Genomic DNA, 21,862 nt, shown 5'->3' with positions numbered 1-21,862 from the left:
GATCATAGGATTGCAGACCCTACTCTCCTACATGACCCCCCCCCAAACTTTGGGACAATAAACTAACCTTGACCAGGTGAGTCTTCTTGCTCTAAGTGGAAATACCTGGAGAGCCCATCAGCATTGCTGTGATCAGTACCAGGTCTATGCTCCACTGTAAAATCCATCCCCTGTAGGGAAATGGACCACCTAAGCAGTTTGGGGTTTTCACCCTTCATCTGATTTAGCCACAAGAGGGGCTTATGGTCTGTCTGAATGGTGAAGTGAGTGCCAAACAAGTAGGCCCTCAGCTTCTTCAGGGCCCAGACCACAGCAAAGGCCTCCCTCTCAATAGCTGACCAATTTTTCTCTCTGGGTGTCAACCTTCTACTAATGAAACCAATAGGCTGATCATTACCATCAAAATTCAGTTGAGACAGAACAGCCCCCACACCCAACTCAGAAGCATCTGTTTGGACAATGAATGGCTTGGAGTAATCTGGACTCTTTAGGGTAGGTGCTGTGCACATGGCCTGCTTTAGGTCATTGAATGCTTTCTGACAGCTTGCTGTCCACTGAACTTTCTTTGGCATCTTTTTGCTTGTCAGGTCATTAAGAGGGGTCACTATGGACCCATAATTTCTGACAAACTTCCTATAGTACCCAGTCAGGCCCAAGAAAGCTCGAACTTGAGTCTGGGTGATTGGAGGAGTCCAGTCCTTGATGGCCTGTATCTTACTCTCCAGTGGCTGAACCTGGCCTCCACCTACAAGGTGGCCCAGGTATACAACCTGTGTCTGCCCTATCTGGCACTTTGTGGCCTTGATAGTGAGGCCTGCCTTTTGCAGAGCCTCTAACACTTTCCTCAGGTGGACCAGGTGATCCTCCCAGGTGGAGCTAAAGACAGCAATATCGTCTAGATATGCTGCACAGAAGTCATCCAGCCCAGTGAGGACTTGATTCACCAACCTTTGGAAGGTGGCAGGGGCATTTTTCAGTCCAAAGGGCATTACCACAAACTGATAATGCCCTCCAGGGGTAGAAAATGCTGTCTTGGGTTTGGCCTCCTCAGCTAACCTGATTTGCCAATACCCAGCTGTCAAATCAAATGTACTTAAGAAGTTGGCAGAAGCCAATTTATCTATAAGTTCATCTGCTCTTGGTATTGGGTGGGCATCAGTCTTAGTGACTGCATTGAGGCCTCTGTAGTCTACGCAAAACCTCATCTCCTTCTTACCACCCTGGGTGTGAGGCTTTGGCACTAGAACTACTGGGCTAGCCCAAGGGCTATCTGAGGGCTCAATGACTCCCAGCTCCAACATTTTCTGCACTTCAGTTTTGATGCAGTCTCTAACATGATCAGGCTGTCTGTAGATTTTACTCTTGACAGGCAGACTGTCTCCAGTGTCAACATCATGGGTACACCAATCAGTTTGGCTGGGTGTCAGAGAGAACATATGTCTGAAGGATTGCAGAACTTGCCTGCAATCCTGTTGCTGATGTTCAGTGAGGCTGCCACAAAAGACAACACCATCAACTGATCCATCATCAGGATTCTGAGTGAGCAGGTCTGGGAGAGGGTCACTCTCTTCCTCCTGTCCCTCATCTGTGGCCATGAGCAAGCTCATGTCCTTCCTGTCAACATATGCCTTGAGCCTGTTAACATGGAGCACTCTGAGAGGGCTCCTGGGAGTTCCAAGGTCCACCAAGTAGGTAACCTCTCCCTTTTGCTCAATGATGGTGTGGGGCCCAGACCATTTGTCTTTCAGAGCTGCTGGGGCCACTGGCTCCAGCACCCACACCTTCTGTCCTGGCTGGTACACAGTCAGAACAGCCTTTTGGTCATGCCAAGCTTTTTGAAGTTCTTGGCTGGCCTCAAGGTTTTTAGATGCCTTTTCCATATACTCAGCCATCCTGGAGCGGAGACCAAGTACATAGTCCACTATGTTGGTTGCAGGCTTTTTGAGAGGTCTCTCCCATCCTTCCTTCACCAAACACAGGGGTCCTCTTACAGGATGCCCATACAGAAGCTCAAAAGGGCTGTAGCCAACCCCCTTCTGTGGGACCTCTCTGTAAGCAAACAAGAGGCAGGGGATCAGGACATCCCATCTTCTCCTAAGAGTTTCAGGTAGTCCATGAATCATCCCTTTCAGGGTCCTGTTGAATCTCTCAACAAGCCCATTGCATTGTGGGTGGTAGGGTGTGGTGAACTTGTAGTTCACACCACACTCCTTCCACATTGCAGTCAGATATCCTGACATGAAGTTTGTACCTCTGTCAGAAACGACCTCCTTAGGGAAACCCACTCTGGAGAACACTCCAACTAGGGCTCTTGCCACTACAGGTGCTGTAGTGGTCCTAAGGGGAATAGCCTCAGGATACCTGGTGGCATGATCCACCACCACCAGTATAAACTTGTGCCCTGATGCTGTCTGGGGTTCCATTGGACCAACAATGTCAATCCCCACTCTTTCAAAGGGAACCCCCACCACAGGTAGTGGTATGAGGGGGGCCTTTGTTGTGCCACCTGACTTACCACTGGCTTGGCAAGTGACACAGGAGCGACAAAACTCCTTGGTATTCTCATTCATATGGGTCCAGTGAAAGTGTGAGACAAGCCTGTCCCAAGTCTTTGTCTGACCTAAGTGACCTGCAAGGGGAATCTCATGGGCCAAGGTGAGAAGGAAACCTCTCAGAGACAAGGGGATGACCAGCCTCCTGGTTGCACCAGGCTTGGGGTCTCTTGACTCAGAGTACAGGAGTCCATCTTCCCAGTATACCCTGTGGGCACCTCTGGCATTCCCTGCAGCCTCAGCAGCAGCCTGCTGTCTGAGGGGTTCAAGGGAAGGGCAGCTCAACTGTTCCTTCCCCAGGTCTGCTCTGGAGGGTCCCCCTGAGCCCAGAAACTCAACTTGATCAAGTTCAAGCTCTTTAGGCTCAGTTTCCCTCAGTTCTCTCAGATCAGCCTCCTCAGAGACTTGATCCTCAACCTGGGGCAAGGGGGAAGGCAAAGCCTTACCCTTACTGCTCTTCTTCTTGGAAGGTGTCTGGTCCATCATTTCAGGATCCAGCACCTGTTCAGTGGGGCATTTTCTGGCCTGTGACCTAGTCACAGCAAGCACATGTGCTGGCAAGCCTAACATCTCCATGTGAGTCCTCTGCTCCACTTCTGACCATTGTGATGACTCCAAATCATTGCCCAACAAACAATCAACTGGGAGGTCTGAACTGACTACAACTTTCTTTTGTCCCTTCACTCCACCCCAGGAGAAAGCCACAATTGCCACACTATGACTAGTAGTGACATTGCTGGCATTGGTCACCAGGAAATCAGTACCTGGCATGATCTGTCCAGGGTCCACAAAGTTAGGTGTCACCATGGTGACACTGGCACAAGTGTCCCTATAGGCCTGAGCCATTTTGCCATTTATCAAAGGTGTCTGCCTGTATTTGCCCAAAGTATTGGGACTTATTTCAGGGGACATATCCATATCCCCTGTACAGACAAGGACAGCCTGAGTGAGTGTGCCAACTAAGTTGTCAGACCCCTCAGTACCCAAGGTTAACCCAACTAATGCCTTGGGAGGTACACTACCACTACTGACTGTACTAGGGGGTGCAGTTGCCTTAGGGGCTGTAGTGGCAGGAGTTTGTCCTCCTCTTTTGGTGCACTCACTAAACCAGTGAGATTTACTTTTACAGTACTGGCACCACCTTTTCGACTGGCCTTCTTGAGTCTTCTTCTTCTGGGAAGCCTGACCCCCACCCTCTTTGGTTTGTTGGGGACCTGGTGAAGACTTCTGGTCATTTTGCTCATTCTTAACATTACCCTTCTGGTCTGCTTTCTTCTGACCACCCTGGTTCTGGTTCTGGTTCTGCTTGATCCTTGTCCTGACCCATTTGTCTGCCTTCTTTCCCAATTCTTGGGGAGAGGTCAGATCTGAATCAACAAGGTGCTGGTGCAACAACTGGTTCTGACAATTGTTTAAAATTTGTTCTCTCATCATTAGATTATACAATCCTGTGTAATCTGTAACCTTGCTACCCAGCAACCAGCCCTCCAAAGCCTTAGTGGCACAATCCACAAAGTCAGACCAGTCCTGAGACTGAGTTTTCTGGGTGTCTCTGAACAGCAACCTGTACTGCTCAGTGGTTAAACCAAACCCATCAACCAGTGTATTCTTCAGGACCTGGTAATTGTTAGCATCCTCTACTCTTGTAGTGAGGAGCTTATCTCTACCTTTACCATCAAAGGAGAGCCACAGTATAGCTGCCCACTGACTCTGGGGAATGCACTGCACAGTGCAGGCCCTCTCCAGAGCAGCCATCCATTTCTGGATATCATCCCCTTGCTTAAAGGGGGCACTATCTTAGTCAGGTGTTTAGTATCTAAACCCTTCTCTCTATCTCTTGGGAGATTGCTGCCACCAGTGGGAGCTAACCCACTCATCTGCTGCTCTCTTGCCAGGGCAAGCTTCTCTTTGGCCAGGGCAATTTCTTCCCTTTCAATCCTCAGTTCAGCTTGTCTCATCCTAGCTTCATGCTCCCTTCTCTGAGGGGAAGTAAATCTCCTCTGTGGAGGATTCCTTCTCCCCTGAGAAGAGGCATTAGAGTGCAGAGATCTATTGGAGTCCCTAGAAAGAGATCTATCTCTCCTAACTCCAAGGTTAGGCCCACTTCGGGTTAGTACTGGGGGTCCCCCAGATCCTAGCCCAAGTAAGTCTAAGTTGGCCCTGGTTAGCCTTCTGACTACCTCAAGACCTTTGTCTACCTCATCCCCAGAGAGTTCCTCCTGATCCTCCTCCTCCTCAACTGCAGTAGCAGTGTTGGGGAGGTCTGGATCCCCAGAGGTTCCCTCTAAGGCTGGCATGTTCTCATGTAACTGAGAAAGCTTTCTGGCATCATATGTCTCTAAGAGACCTATCAGAAAGGGAATGGTGGGGTTAGACCCCTGCTTCAGTTTTCTGGAGACACAGATCTGTCTCATCTCCTGGAAACTGAGAGCTGCATATCTTGAAGTGACCTGTGGAGGGTCAACACTGACCAGGGGAGTCTCAGTAGAATCTCCCTGGGTAGACATGCTTTTCTAGTGAGGTGTAAGTGGTGCACTTACCTACACTATATGTTTGCCTACTGATCCCTTGCTAGAGTTGTAGTTTAGGGTGTGCTAGCCCCTAGGAGCTACAACAGCTGGTTCAGTAGAACTCAGAGTATTCTAAGCTAAGTTATATGTACCTTTAGTACTTATGTGATCTTTCACAAGATATTCTTAGGGCATGTGTGGTAAAACAACAGCAAGCTCAAATCCCAACCGCTGCTCACCAATGTGAGAAGTTGGCCTGATGTGCAGTGTTCACTATTCTAGTGATCACTATATATCAGTCCAAACAACCCTTATTGATGATTGGTTGTAAGTCAACCTTATAGACCAGCTATCCTAGTAGCATGGATACGAGCAGTCTAAGGCTAAGACTCTAGAGGGCGTGTTAAGCCAGCTGTTTTACCATCACATTACCCCTTGAACACCCAGTGAAAGGACACCACACAAGTGTTATGAAAATAAACAATGTATTTATTAGAATCACAACAACCCTGTACTCTTTATGAGGACAGGGTGCTAAGCACACAACAAAACTCTTATGAAAATACTTAAGTTAGCACGTTATACACAAATGCCCGAGGGGCACGAAAAACCATATACTCTAAAAGTGGAATGCGAAATTACTAGCAGGTAAGTACAGTACTAATAGGCTTTGGAATCGCTAGGACTTGATTAGGGAATCGTTAGATTACTTCTAGGAGACCTAGGGGACTCGGGTGCAGAGTGTGCACTCTCACGCGGGATGCGGGACAAAGTCTATGGAGGCTAGATTTCACAAAGTTAGTGTTCACGGGCGAACCCGACCTGGTAGGAAGAAAACGACAGTGGATCCTGACCCTAGGATAGTGAGGCTATGCTGGGACACCGAGGTGCCGAAGTTACCTAGCCCAGGGGCTGCAGCTGCATAGGTCTGAAAAGACGTCGGGAATCTCGTTGCCGGACCAGGAGCCTGGAAGAAGGAAGTTGCTGGCAGGCGACCAGTGAAGAAAAGTTCGATGGATCCAAGCCTGGATCAAGGAAGAAGAAAACCTGAAAGCAGAGGGGACCAAGTTCTTGAATCACTAGCCAGTGATTAAGTGGGCACCAGGATGGCACCGGGCGAAGTCACCGCAGTCAGGTGAGTGGGCGCTGCTGGGCTCTGCAGTCTCCCGGACCAGGAGGCGTTGTCGGCGACCAGGATGGAGGTGCGAGCTGTCCCACGAAGGTTCTTGCTGTCCACGTCGCTGGACCCAGGATTGGGCAACAAGTCTTGGCAAATGCAAGGTCCACGCGGTGGACCTAAAATGGCGTCTTAGCCGGACCAGGAGGGTCCAGGGTACTTCTCCGATGGAGGGAAGCAAGGGCCAGTCTGGAGCAACCAGACTAGCAGCAGTGATGTCGTCGGGCGTCGTTCAGAAGGCCACAAGCCAGCGGGCTAGTAGCCAAACAACGCGGTGAGCAGCAAAAAGCAGAAGGGCCCCACGCAGATCGTGGAGATACTGGGAGGCTGCACTTCGGTGCTGGAGCGGCTCAGGGCCGGGGCTTCTCGGACCCCAAAGCACTCACCAGGAAATTACTCGGCGGGCTTGCTGTGCAGAAGTCGTGCAGTCTTGAAGATGGCCGGTCCCTCGAGGTCTCGTCACACCCACGAATCTCAGCGTGACTGATGATGTAGGTAGAGGTCAGAGGTGCCAGGGAAGCCGGTTCTCGTCGAGCTGGGCAGTCTTGATCCGGAGGAGAGACTTGCAGCAGACCGCAGTGTTCTTAAGATGGTGCCTGCGGATGCAGGGTGACTACTCCTTAGTCACAAGGGAGAAATCTTAGGAAGAAGTCTTGAGTTCCTTTCGTGGAAAGTAGTTTCAGGATTCAAAGATGGTCTGATTTGGAAGGGGGCCAGTTCCTACCTTTATCCTGTAAAAAGGGGCTGGCACGCGACTAAGTCCTGCCCTAGGGGTGGGACTAGGAGGGGGGTGGTTACACCCACTTCCTTGGCGGGCTTTTCCCCAGCACAGGGTCTGGAGTGACCCTGGAACTGGTTCCAGCCAGCCTATGCACAGTGAGCACCGGGGTGCCACGTGCAGTCACCTTCCTCTGAAGCCCTGCCTACCTACAATACACAAAACCCTGTCTGGGACGGTGCTGGCACCGCCCCTGGCAGGAAACCCTTTGTCCTTATCTCCTGCTCTGGGAGGACTCCCAGCAGCAGGAGGGCAGACTTGTGTCTCGGTGGCAGCATCCATTTTGTGGAGCTGAGGCTCTGTTTGACTTTAACCGGGGTTAGGGGTTACATACATGTCGTGTCCCTCTAGAAGGGTGGAATGCTAACCCCGTCGCCAGAATTGGCGAGGGGTTAGTATTCCAATTCGTATGACACCTTACTCGACATGTTTTGATAAAGCGATACCAGAGTTGGCATATAACCGCGAGGATTATAATGCACTTAAGAGTATATGGTATGCGATATCATGGAAACGGCTAAGGGATGGATCCCGAAAGCCGCAGACAGGCTCAGCTCATGCCAGAGCACCATCTCACACGATTCCAAGCACTCTGCCTTCAGGATTGTTAAGGCCTGCCATAGGAGTGACTGATAGGAGATCTGTGTGTCCATTTTAGGGTTAGATATAGGTATACTATATCTAAAGCAAAGGGTGAGTACACCACCTTGCCCCAGCTGTCGTGCAGCCAGTTGTGTCAGTTTAGTTAGTCAGCCCAGGGGTGGCATAATACATGCTTCAGCCCCTGGGAGACTTCTGGGTACACCTCAGCCCTGGGTACAGGGACTTGGAGAGGGCCCAGTGCCAATTCAGTACCTGAGTACAATATGGATAGAGAGAACAGCTAGGCTGTGGGTCTGATTAGCAGGCCCACAGCCAGGGAAAGTCGTAAACCAGTGCAGCAAAAAGCAAAAATCTGGGTGATCATAGGATTGCAGACCCTACTCTCCTACAGTGTACCTTAGGTATCCAGGGCATAGGTGTACCCAGGGCCTACCAGGGGCTGAAGCATGTATTATGCCACCCCTGGCTGGCCATCTAAAACTGACACAACTGGCTGCATGACAGCTGGTTCAAGGTGGTGTAATCACCCTTTGCTATAGATATAGTATACCTATATCTGACCCTAAAATGGACACATATACTACTATCAGTCACTCCTATGACAGGCCTTATCAATCCTGAAGGCAGAGTGCTTGGAATTATGTGAGATGGTGCTCTAGCATGAGCTGAGCCTGTCTACAGCTTTCGGAACCAAGTCCTTTAGCTGTTTCCATGATAACGCTATATTATATACTCTTAAGTGCATTATCAACCTCGCGGTTAAATGCTAACTCTGGTATAACATTATCAAAACATGTTGAGTAAGGTATCATACGAATTGGAATACTACCCCCTCACCAATTCTGGCGACGGGGTAGCATTCCACCCTTCTAGAGGGACACGACATGTATGTAACTGAGAACCCCGGTTAAAGTTAACTCGAGCCTTGGCATCACAAAATGGATGCTGCCACCACAGACACAAGTCAGACCTCCTGCTGCTGGGAATCCTTCCAGCGAGGGAGGCTAGGACAAAGGGTTTCCTGCCTGGGGAGGTGCTAGCACCACCCCAGACAGGATTTTGTGTATTGAGGTAGGGAGGCCTGAAAGGAATGAGACATGCCTGGGGCACTCAAGGTGCCCTGTGCATACACCGGTTCAAACCAGTTACTGGGGCACTCCAGCCCCAGCTCTGGCGGGAAACCGGACAAAGGATAGGGGGTGTAACCACCCCCCTTCCTGGTCCCACCCAGGGGAGGGACCTAGTCAGTAGTGCAGCCCCCTTTAGCAGGATAAAGGTAGGAGCTGGTCCCATTCCAAATTAGATTAATCCTGAACTACTCTACAAGAAGAAACTCTGGACTTCGACGTTCTGCTCCACAGAAGACTGAAGAAATCTCCCTTGTGGGCAAGGAGTGTCCACCCTGCAACTGCAGGCACCATCAAGCGTCCAGCGGCTTCCCTTTGTCGTCTTCCCTCGAGGATCCAGACTTCAGAGCCCGACGAGACCCGGATTCCCAGATGTGAGAAGTTGGCCTGATGTGCAGTGTTCACTATTCTAGTGATCACTATATATCAGTCCAAACAACCCTTATTGATGATTGGTTGTAAGTCAACCTTATAGACCAGCTATCCTAGTAGCATGGATACGAGCAGTCTAAGGCTAAGACTCTAGAGGGCGTGTTAAGCCAGCTGTTTTACCATCACATTACCCCTTGAACACCCAGTGAAAGGACACCACACAAGTGTTATGAAAATAAACAATGTATTTATTAGAATCACAACAACCCTGTACTCTTTATGAGGACAGGGTGCTAAGCACACAACAAAACTCTTATGAAAATACTTAAGTTAGCACGTTATACACAAATGCCCGAGGGGCACGAAAAACCATATACTTTAAAAGTGGAATGCGAAATTACTAGCAGGTAAGTACAGTACTAATAGGCTTTGGAATCGCTAGGACTTGACTAGGGAATCGTTAGATTACTTCTAGGAGACCTAGGGGACTCGGGTGCAGAGTGTGCACTCTCACGCGGGATGCGGGACAAAGTCTATGGAAGCTAGTAAAGGCAAAGTTAGTGTTCACGGGCGAACCCGACCTGGTAGGGAGAAAACGACAGTGGATCCTGACCCTTGGATAGTGAGGCTATGCTGGGACACCAAAGTGCCGAAGTTACCTAGCCCAGGGGCTGCAGCTGCATAGGTCTGAAAAGACGTCGGGAGTCTCGTTGCCGGACCAGGAGCCTGGAAGAAGGAAGTTGCTGGCGACCAGTGAAGAAAAGTTCGGTGGATCCAAGCCTGGATCAAGGAAGAAGGAAACCTGAAAGCAGAGGGGACCAAGTTCTTGAATCACTAGCCAGTGATTAAGTGGGCACCAGGATGGCACCGGGCGAAGTCACCGCAGTCAGGTGAGTGGGCGCTGCTGGGCTCTGCAGTCTCTCGGACCAGGAGGCGTTGTCGGCGACCAGGATGGAGGTGCGAGCTGTCCCACGAAGGTTCTTGCTGTCGACGTCGCTGGACCCAGGATTGGGCAACAAGTCTTGGCAAATGCAAGGCCCACGCGGTGGACCTAAAATGGCGTCTTAGCCGGACCAGGAGGGTCCAGGGTACTTCTCCGATGGAGGGAAGCAAGGGCCAGTCTGGAGCAACCAGACCAGCAGCAGTGTTGTCGTCGGGCGTCGTTCGGAAGGCCACAAGCCAGCGGGCTAGTAGCCAAACAACGCGGTGAGCAGCAAAAAGCAGAAGGGCCCCACGCCGATCGTGGAGATGCTGGGGGGCTGCTCTTCGGTGTTGGAGCTGCTCAGGGTGGGGGCTTCTCGGACCCCAAAGCACTCACCAGGAAATTACTCGGTGGGCTTGCTGTGCAGAAGTTGTGTAGTCTTGGCGATGGCCGGTCCCTCGAGGTCTCGTCACACCCACGAATCTCAGCGTGACTGATGATGTAGGTAGAGGTCAGAGGTGCCAGGGAAGCCGGTTCTCGTCGAGCTGGGCAGTCTTGATCCGGAGGAGAGACTTGCAGCAGACCGCAGTGTTCTTAAGATGGTGCCTGCGGATGCAGGGTGACTACTCCTTAGTCACAAGGGAGAAATCTTAGGAAGAAGTCTTGAGTTCCTTTCGTGGAAAGTAGTTTCAGGATTCAAAGATGATCTGATTTGGAAGGGGGCCAGTCTCTACCTTTATCCTGTAAAAAGGGGCTGGCACGCGACTAAGTCCTGCCCTAGGGGTGGGACTAGGAGGGGGGTGGTTACACCCACTTCCTTGGCGGGCTTTTCCCCAGCACAGGGTCTGGAGTGACCCTGGAACTGGTTCCAGCCAGCCTATGCACAGTGAGCACCGGGGTGCCACGTGCAGTCACCTTCCTCTGAAGCCCTGCCTACCTACAATACACAAACCCTGTCTGGGACGGTGCTGGCACCGCCCCTGGCAGGAAACCCTTTGTCCTTGCCTCCTGCTCTGGGAGGACTCCCAGCAGCAGGAGGGCAGACTTGTGTCTCGGTGGCAGCATCCATTTTGTGGAGCTGAGGCTATGTCTGACTTTAACCGGGGTTAGGGGTTACATACATGTCGTGTCCCTCTAGAAGGGTGGAATGCTAACCCCGTCGCCAGAATTGGCGAGGGGTTAGTATTCCAATTCGTATGACACCTTACTCGACATGTTTTGATAAAGCGATACCAGAGTTGGCATATAACCGCGAGGGTTATAATGCACTTAAGAGTATATGGTATGCGATATCATGGAAACGGCTAAGGGATGGATCCCGAAAGCCGCAGACAGGCTCAGCTCATGCCAGAGCACCATCTCACACGATTCCAAGCACTCTGCCTTCAGGATTGTTAAGGCCTGCCATAGGAGTGACTGATAGGATATCTGTGTGTCCATTTTAGGGTTAGATATAGGTATACTATATCTAAAGCAAAGGGTGAGTACACCACCTTGCCCCAGCTGTCGTGCAGCCAGTTGTGTCAGTTTAGTTAGTCAGCCCAGGGGTGGCATAATACATGCTTTAGCCCCTGGGAGACTTCTGGGTACACCTCAGCCCTGGGTACAGGGACTTGGAGAGGGCCCAGTGCCAATTCAGTACCTGAGTACAATTTGGATAGAGAGAACAGCTAGGCTGTGGGTCTGATTAGCAGGCCCACAGCCAGGGAAAGTCGTAAACCAGTGCAGCAAAAAGCAAAAATCTGGGTGATCATAGGATTGCAGACCCTACTCTCCTACATGACCCCCCCCAAACTTTGGGACAATAAACTAACCTTGACCAGGTGAGTCTTCTTGCTCTAAGTGGAAATACCTGGAGAGCCCATCAGCATTGCTGTGATCAGTACCAGGTCTGTGCTCCACTGTAAAATCCATCCCCTGTAGGGAAATGGACCACCTAAGCAGTTTGGGGTTTTCACCCTTCATCTGATTTAGCCACAAGAGGGGCTTATGGTCTGTCTGAATGGTGAAGTGAGTGCCAAACAAGTAGGCCCTCAGCTTCTTCAGGGCCCAGACCACAGCAAAGGCCTCCCTCTCAATAGCTGACCAATTTTTCTCTCTGGGTGTCAACCTCCTACTAATGAAAGCAATAGGCTGATCATTACCATCAAAATTCAGTTGAGACAGAACAGCCCCCACACCCAACTCAGAAGCATCTGTTTGGACAATGAATGGCTTGGAGTAATCTGGACTCTTTAGGATAGGTGCTGTGCACATGGCCTGCTTTAGGTCATTGAATGCTTTCTGACAGCTTGCTGTCCACTGAACTTTCTTTGGCATCTTTTTGCTTGTCAGGTCATTAAGAGGGGTCACTATGGACCCATAATTTCTGACAAACTTCCTATAGTACCCAGTCAGGCCCAAGAAAGCTCGAACCTGAGTCTGGGTGATTGGAGGAGTCCAGTCCTTGATGGCCTGTATCTTACTCTCCAGTGGCTGAACCTGGCCTCCACCTACAAGGTGGCCCAGGTATACAACCTGTGTCTGCCCTATCTGGCACTTTGTGGCCTTGATAGTGAGGCCTGCCTTTTGCAGGGCCTCTAACACTTTCCTCAGGTGGACCAGGTGATCCTCCCAGGTGGAGCTAAAGACAGCAATATCGTCTAGATATGCTGCACAGAAGTCATCCAGCCCAGTGAGGACTTGATTCACCAACCTTTGGAAGGTGGCAGGTGCATTTTTCAGTCCAAAGGGCATTACCACAAATTGATAATGCCCTCCAGGGGTAGAAAATGCTGTCTTGGGTTTGGCCTCCTCAGCTAACCTGATTTGCCAATACCCAGCTGTCAAATCAAATGTACTTAAGAAGTTGGCAGAAGCCAATTTATCTATAAGTTCATCTGCTCTTGGTATTGGGTGGGCATCAGTCTTAGTGACTGCATTGAGGCCTCTGTAGTCTACGCAAAACCTCATCTCTTTCTTACCACCCTGGGTGTGAGGCTTTGGCACTAGAACTACTGGGCTAGCCCAAGGGCTATCTGAGGGCTCAATGACTCCCAGCTCCAACATTTTCTGCACTTCAGTTTTGATGCAGTCTCTAACATGATCAGGCTGTCTGTAGATTTTACTCTTGACAGGCAGACTGTCCCCAGTGTCAACATCATGGGTACACCAATCAGTTTGGCTGGGTGTTAGAGAGAACATATGTCTGTAGGATTGCAGGACTTGCCTGCAATCCTGTTGCTGATGTTCAGTGAGGCTGCCACAAAAGACAACACCATCAACTGATCCATCATCAGGATTCTGAGTGAGCAGGTCTGGGAGAGGGTCACTCTCTTCCTCCTGTCCCTCATCTGTGGCCATGAGCAAGCTCATGTCCTTCCTGTCAACATATGCTTTGAGCCTGTTAACATGGAGCACTCTGAGAGGGCTCCTGGGAGTTCCAAGGTCCACCAAGTAGGTAACCTCTCCCTTTTGCTCAATGATGGTGTGGGGCCCAGACCATTTGTCTTTCAGAGCTGCTGGGGCCACTGGCTCCAGCACCCACACCTTCTGTCCTGGCTGGTACACAGTCAGAACAGCCTTTTGGTCATGCCAAGCTTTTTGAAGTTCTTGGCTGGCCTCAAGGTTTTTAGATGCCTTTTCCATATACTCAGCCATCCTGGAGCGGAGACCAAGTACATAGTCCACTATGTTGGTTGCAGGCTTTTTGAGAGGTCTCTCCCATCCTTCCTTCACCAAACACAGGGGTCCTCTTACAGGATGCCCATACAGAAGCTCAAAAGGGCTGTAGCCAACCCCCTTCTGTGGGACCTCTCTGTAAGCAAACAAGAGGCAGGGGATCAGGACATCCCATCTTCTCCTAAGAGTTTCAGGTAGCCCATGAATCATCCCTTTGAGGGTCCTGTTGAATCTCTCAACACGCCCATTGCATTGTGGGTGGTAGGGTGTGGTGAACTTGTAGTTCACACCACACTCCTTCCACATTGCAGTCAGATATCCTGACATGAAGTTTGTACCTCTGTCAGAAACGACCTCCTTAGGGAAACCCACTCTGGAGAACACTCCAACTAGGGCTCTTGCCACTACAGGTGCTGTAGTGGTCCTAAGGGGAATAGCCTCAGGATACCTGGTGGCATGATCCACCACCACCAGTATAAACTTGTGCCCTGATGCTGTCTGGGGTTCCATTGGACCAACAATGTCAATCCCCACTCTTTCAAAGGGAACCCCCACCACAGGTAGTGGTATGAGGGGGGCCTTTGTTGTGCCACCTGACTTACCACTGGCTTGGCAAGTGACACAGGAGCGACAAAACTCCTTGGTATTCTCATTCATATGGGGCCAGTGAAAGTGTGAGACAAGCCTGTCCCAAGTCTTTGTCTGACCTAAGTGACCTGCAAGGGGAATCTCATGGGCCAAGGTGAGAAGGAAACCTCTCAGAGACAAGGGGATGACCAGCCTCCTGGTTGCACCAGGCTTGGGGTCTCTTGACTCAGAGTATAGGAGTCCATCTTCCCAGTATACCCTGTGGGCACCTGTGGCATTCCCTGCAGCCTCAGCAGCAGCCTGCTGTCTGAGGGGTTCAAGGGAAGGGCAGCTCAACTGTTCCTTCCCCAGGTCTGCTCTGGAGGGTCCCCCTGAGCCCAGAAACTCAACTTGATCAAGTTCAAGCTCTTTAGGCTCAGTTTCCCTCAGTTCTCTCAGATCAGCCTCCTCAGAGACTTGATCCTCAACCTGGGGTAAGGGGGAAGGCAAAGCCTTACCCTTACTGCTCTTCTTCTTGGAAGGTGTCTGGTCCATAATTTCAGGATCCAGCACCTGTTCAGTGGGGCATTTTCTGGCCTGTGACCTAGTCACAGCAAGCACATGTGCTGGCAAGCCTAACATTTCCATGTGAGTCCTCTGCTCCACTTCTGACCATTGTGATGACTCCAAATCATTGCCCAACAAACAATCAACTGGGAGGTCTGAACTGACTACAACTTTCTTTTGTCCCTTCACTTCACCCCAGGAGAAAGCCACAATTGCCACACTATGACTAGTAGTGACATTGCTGGCATTGGTCACCAGGAAATCAGTACCTGGCATGATCTGTCCAGGGTCCACAAAGTTAGGTGTCACCATGGTGACACTGGCACAAGTGTCCCTATAGGCCTGAGCCATTTTGCCATTTATCAAAGGTGTCTGCCTGTATTTGCCCAAAGTATTGGGACTTATTTCAGGGGACATATCCATATCCCCTGTACAGACAAGGACAGCCTGAGTGAGTGTGCCAACTAAGTTGTCAGACCCCTCAGTACCCAAGGTTAACCCAACTAATGCCTTGGGAGGTGCACTACCACTACTGACTGTACTAGGGGGTGCAGTTGCCTTAGGGGCTGTAGTGGCAGGAGTTTGTCCTCCTCTTTTGGTGCACTCACTAAACCAGTGAGATTTACTTTTACAGTACTGGCACCACCTTTTCGACTGGCCTTCTTGAGTCTTCTTCTTCTGGGAAGCCTGACCCCCACCCTCTTTGGTTTGTTGGGGACCTGGTGAAGACTTCTGGTCATTTTGCTCATTCTTAACATTACCCTTCTGGTCTGCTTTCTTCTGACCACCCTGGTTCTGGTTCTGGTTCTGCTTGATCCTTGTCCTGACCCATTTGTCTGCCTTCTTTCCCAGTTCTTGGGGAGAGGTCAGATCTGAATCAACAAGGTGCTGGTGCAACAACTGGTTCTGACAATTGTTTAAAATTTGTTCTCTCATCATTAGATTATACAATCCTGTGTAATCTGTAACCTTGCTACCCAGCAACCAGCCCTCCAAAGCCTTAGTGGCACAATCCACAAAGTCAGACCAGTCCTGAGACTGAGTTTTCTGGGTGTCTCTGAACAGCAACCTGTACTGCTCAGTGGTTAAACCAAACCCATCAACCAGTGTATTCTTCAGGACCTGGTAATTGTTAGCATCCTCTACTCTTGTAGTGAGGAGCTTATCTCTACCTTTACCATCAAAGGAGAGCCACAGTATAGCTGCCCACTGACTCTGGGGAATGCACTGCACAGTGCAGGCCCTCTCCAGAGCAGCCATCCATTTCTGGATATCATCCCCTTGCTTAAAGGGGGCACTATCTTAGTCAGGTGTTTAGTATCTAAACCCTTCTCTCTATCTCTTGGGAGATTGCTGCCACCAGTGGGAGCTAACCCACTCATCTGCTGCTCTCTTGCCAGGGCAAGCTTCTCTTTGGCCAGGGCAATTTCTTCCCTTTCAATCCTTAGTTCAGCTTGTCTCATCCTAGCTTCATGCTCCCTTCTCTGAGGGGAAGTAAATCTCCTCTGTGGAGGATTCCTTCTCCCCTGAGAAGAGGCATTAGAGTGCAGAGATCTATTGGAGTCCCTAGAAAGAGATCTATCTCTCCTAACTCCAAGGTTAGGCCCACTTCGGGTTAGTACTGGGGGTCCCCCAGATCCTAGCCCAAGTAAGTCTAAGTTGGTCCTGGTTAGCCTTCTGACTACCTCAAGACCTTTGTCTACCTCATCCCCAGAGAGTTCCTCCTGATCCTCCTCCTCCTCAACTGCATTGGCAATGTTGGGGAGGTCTGGATCCCCAGAGGTACCCTCTAAGGCTGGCATATTCCCATCTAGCTGAGAAAGCTTTCTCGCATCATAAGTCTCTAAGAGACCTATTAAAAAGGGAATGGTGGGGTTAGACCCCTGCTTCAGTTTTCTGGAGACACAGATTTGTCTCATCTCCTGGAAACTGAGAGCTGCATATCTTGAAGTGACCTGTGGAGGGTCAACACTGACCAGGGGAGTCTCAGTAGATTCTCCCTGGGTAGACATGCTTTTCTAGTGAGGTGTAAGTGGTGCACTTACCTACACTATATGTTTGCCTACTGATCCCTTGCTAGAGTTGTAGTTTAGGGTGTGCTAGGCCCTAGGAGCTACAACAGCTGGTTCAGTAGAACTCAGAGTATTCTAAGCTAAGTTATATGTACCTTTAGTACTTATGTGATCTTTCACAAGATATTCTTAGGGCATGTGTGGTAAAACAACAGCAAGCTCAAATCCCAACCGCTGCTCACCAATGTGAGAAGTTGGCCTGATGTGCAGTGTTCACTATTCTAGTGATCACTATATATCAGTCCAAACAACCCTTATTGATGATTGGTTGTAAGTCAACCTTATAGACCAGCTATCCTAGTAGCATGGATACGAGCAGTCTAAGGCTAAGACTCTAGAGGGCGTGTTAAGCCAGCTGTTTTACCATCACATTACCCCTTGAACACCCAGTGAAAGGACACCACACAAGTGTTATGAAAATAAACAATGTATTTATTAGAATCACAACAACCCTGTACTCTTTATGAGGACAGGGTGCTAAGCACACAACAAAACTCTTATGAAAATACTTAAGTTAGCACGTTATACACAAATGCCCGAGGGGCACGAAAAACCATATACTTTAAAAGTGGAATGCGAAATTACTAGCAGGTAAGTACAGTACTAATAGGCTTTGGAATCGCTAGGACTTGACTAGGGAATCGTTAGATTACTTCTAGGAGACCTAGGGGACTCGGGTGCAGAGTGTGCACTCTCACGCGGGATGCGGGACAAAGTCTATGGAAGCTAGTAAAGGCAAAGTTAGTGTTCACGGGCGAACCCGACCTGGTAGGGAGAAAACAACAGTGGATCCTGACCCTTGGATAGTGAGGCTATGCTGGGACACCGAAGTGCCGAAGTTACCTAGCCCAGGGGCTGCAGCTGCATAGGTCTGGAAAGACGTCGGGAGTCTCGTTGCCGGACCAGGAGCCTGGAAGAAGGAAGTTGCTGGCAGGCGACCAGTGAAGAAAAGTTCGGTGGATCCAAGCCTGGATCAAGGAAGAAGGAAACCTGAAAGCAGAGGGGACCAAGTTCTTGAATCACTAGCCAGTGATTAAGTGGGCACCAGGATGGCACCGGGCGAAGTCACCGCAGTCAGGTGAGTGGGCGCTGCTGGGCTCTGCAGTCTCTCAGACCAGGAGGCGTTGTCGGCGACCAGGATGGAGGTGCGAGCTGTCCCACGAAGGTTCTTGCTGTCGACGTCGCTGGACCCAGGATTGGGCAACAAGTCTTGGCAAATGCAAGGCCCACGCGGTGGACCTAAAATGGCGTCTTAGCCGGACCAGGAGGGTCCAGGGTACTTCTCCGATGGAGGGAAGCAAGGGCCAGTCTGGAGCAACCAGACCAGCAGCAGTGTTGTCGTCGGGTGTCGTTCGGAAGGCCACAAGCCAGCGGGCTAGTAGCCAAACAACGCGGTGAGCAGCAAAAAGCAGAAGGGCCCCACGCCGATCGTGGAGATGCTGGGGGGCTGCTCTTCGGTGTTGGAGCTGCTCAGGGTGGGGGCTTCTCGGACCCCAAAGCACTCACCAGGAAATTACTCGGTGGGCTTGCTGTGCAGAAGTCGTGTAGTCTTGGCGATGGCCGGTCCCTCGAGGTCTCGTCACACCCACGAATCTCAGCGTGACTGATGATGTAGGTAGAGGTCAGAGGTGCCAGGGAAGCCGGTTCTCGTCGAGCTGGGCAGTCTTGATCCGGAGGAGAGACTTGCAGCAGACCGCAGTGTTCTTAAGATGGTGCCTGCGGATGCAGGGTGACTACTCCTTAGTCACAAGGGAGAAATCTTAGGAAGAAGTGTTGAGTTCCTTTCATGGAAAGTAGTTTCAGGATTCAAAGATGATCTGATTTGGAAGGGGGCCAGTCTCTACCTTTATCCTGTAAAAAGGGGCTGGCACGCGACTAAGTCCTGCCCTAGGGGTGGGACTAGGAGGGGGTGGTTACACCCACTTCCTTGGCGGGCTTTTCCCCAGCACAGGGTCTGGAGTGACCCTGGAACTGGTTCCAGCCAGCCTATGCACAGTGAGCACCGGGGTGCCACGTGCAGTCACCTTCCTCTGAAGCCCTGCCTACCTACAATACACAAACCCTGTCTGGGACAGTGCTGGCACCGCCCCTGGCAGGAAACCCTTTGTCCTTGCCTCCTGCTCTGGGAGGACTCCCAGCAGCAGGAGGGCAGACTTGTGTCTCGGTGGCAGCATCCATTTTGTGGAGCTGAGGCTATGTCTGACTTTAACCGGGGTTAGGGGTTACATACATGTCGTGTCCCTCTAGAAGGGTGGAATGCTAACCCCGTCGCCAGAATTGGCGAGGGGTTAGTATTCCAATTCGTATGACACCTTACTCGACATGTTTTGATAAAGCGATACCAGAGTTGGCATATAACCGCGAGGGTTATAATGCACTTAAGAGTATATGGTATGCGATATCATGGAAACGGCTAAGGGATGGATCCCGAAAGCCGCAGACAGGCTCAGCTCATGCCAGAGCACCATCTCACACGATTCCAAGCACTCTGCCTTCAGGATTGTTAAGGCCTGCCATAGGAGTGACTGATAGGATATCTGTGTGTCCATTTTAGGGTTAGATATAGGTATACTATATCTAAAGCAAAGGGTGAGTACACCACCTTGCCCCAGCTGTCGTGCAGCCAGTTGTGTCAGTTTAGTTAGTCAGCCCAGGGGTGGCATAATACATGCTTTAGCCCCTGGGAGACTTCTGGGTACACCTCAGCCCTGGGTACAGGGACTTGGAGAGGGCCCAGTGCCAATTCAGTACCTGAGTACAATTTGGATAGAGAGAACAGCTAGGCTGTGGGTCTGATTAGCAGGCCCACAGCCAGGGAAAGTCGTAAACCAGTGCAGCAAAAAGCAAAAAGCTGGGTGATCATAGGATTGCAGACCCTACTCTCCTACACCAGACCTCTCCGACCTCAACTCACATCTGCAGCAAAGCTGAGACCCGTGGGTGCGACGAGACACGTGGGACCGGCCATCTTGAAAGAATCTGCACTTCGCTTCCAGCACAACTCCCGAGGTAAACTCGACCAAGTGCTTTGGGAATTGAGAAGCCCCAGCCCCGAGCCACCCCTGCACCGAAGATCAGCCCTCCAGCTTCCACGAGATCTGCGTGGGGCCCTTCTGCTTGTTTGCTGCTCGACGCGTTGTCGGGTCACTGGCCGGCTGGCTAGTGGCCTCCTAGACGACGAACCTTGAAATCTTGACTGCTGGTCTGGTTGCTCCAGACAGGCCCTTGCTCCCTTCCAAAAGAGGGGCACCCCGGACTCTCCTAGTCCGCACCAGACACCTTTTCCACTCACCGCGTGGGTTGCCTTTGCCAAGGCCTGTTGACTCCAATCCCGGATCCGACACCGCCGACAGCGAGAGCCTGCGTGGGACAACTCGTGCCTCCATCCTGGTCGTCGAAGACACCTCCTGGTCCACGTGGCTGCAGAGTCAAGCGTCCACTCTTCACCTGATCGCGACAACAGCATCTGGTTCCTTCCTGGTTCCACACCGGTCACTGGCTAGGGACTTTGAACACTGTCCCCTCTGCTTTCAGGTCCTCTCCTTCACCGATCCACCCTTGGATCGCACCGGACATCTTCCTCCTGGTCGCCTGCAGCATCTTTTCTTCCAGGCTCCATAGACTTCAACGCGAGAACCCGACACACTTTGACACCTATGTACCCGCAGCCCGTGGGTGAGGTAACGAGAGCATTTCGGTGCTCAAGGGTAGTTTAACTGTCCTAGTGTCCAGTTCCACAGTCGTTTCAGTCCTACCTAGTCAGGATTGTCCGTACTCACCTTTATCTTGAACTGTACTGTCCATAGACGTTACGCATCTCGCGTGTGAGTTCACACTCTGCACACGCGTCCCGTGGGCCTCCTATTACTTACCTAAGGTGAAGATAGCGTAGTCCTAGCGAACCTCCAGCCTCTGGACAGCTCCATTCCTTCTATCGACTTTCACATTCCACTTACTTAGTATATGGTTTGTCGTGCCTCTAGGGCACCATTGTAATTTTGTGCAACTTATCGTATTTTTCTTAAGAGATTGTCATGTGCTTAGCCCTCTGACCTCATAAAGAGTTCAGAGGTGTTGTTATTAATAAATATACTGTTTATTTTCATAACAACCTGTGTGGTGTCCTTTCATCTGGTATTCAAGGGATTATATTGTGGTAAAACAGCTGGCTTCACATGCCAAAAGAGTTTAGCCTAAGACTGCTTTGTCCATGCTACCATTAGGATAGCTGGTCTATAAGGTTGACTTACAACCAATCACCATAAGGGTTGGTTGGACTGATACAAGGTGATCTCTAGAACTAGTGAGCATCATATATCAGGCCAACTTCTCACATTGGTGTGCAGCGGTTGGGATTTGAGCTTGCTGTTGTTTTTACCAAATATAATCTTGAAATATCATTTGAAAGATCACATAAGGTGCTCTAGGTACATATAACAAGCTTAGAAATACTCTGAGTTCTACTGAACCAGCTGTTGTAGTAGAAAGGGCCTAGCACACCCTGACTACAACTCTTAGCAAGGGATCAGTAGGAAAACCCATAGTGTAGGTAGGTGCATCACTTACACCTCACTAGAAATCATGTCTACCCATGGAGAGTCTTCAGAGACTCCCCTAGTGGTTAGTGGCCCTCCACAGGTCCTTTCCAGATATGCAGCTCTCAGTTTCCAGGAGATGAGACAATTGTGTACCTCCAGGAAATTGAAACAGGGTTCTAACCCTATCACTCCTTTTCTGTTAGGTCTCTTAGAGACATATGATGCCAGAAGGGCTGCTACTGCAGGCCCCTCTAATCCAGATGGGAGCATGCCCTCCTTAGAAGGTACTCCTGGAGATCCAGACCTCCCTGAAACAGAGAATGTAGATGAGGAGGAGGAAGAAGAAGAACCATCTGGGGATGAGGCAGACAAAGGTTCTGTGATAGTCAGCAGACTCACAAGGGCCAACTTAGACCT

The 21,862-nt window shown here is 50.6% G+C and overlaps 1 protein-coding gene across 1 annotated transcript in view; it reads left to right on the top strand.

Annotated features, from left to right (window-relative positions):
* The window catches only part of SLC26A8 (solute carrier family 26 member 8), a 3,758,415-nt gene that overhangs the window by 2,693,653 nt on the left and 1,042,900 nt on the right, over positions 1–21,862 (top strand). The gene's annotated exons all lie outside the window — the stretch shown is intronic.

This window comes from Lissotriton helveticus, chromosome 5_1 (assembly GCF_964261635.1).
Source record: "Lissotriton helveticus chromosome 5_1, aLisHel1.1, whole genome shotgun sequence".
In the NCBI taxonomy this organism is placed as follows: domain Eukaryota; kingdom Metazoa; phylum Chordata; class Amphibia; order Caudata; family Salamandridae; genus Lissotriton; species Lissotriton helveticus.
Note: the sequence above shows the minus strand (reverse complement) of the source record. Positions and strands in the feature narration are given on the sequence as shown.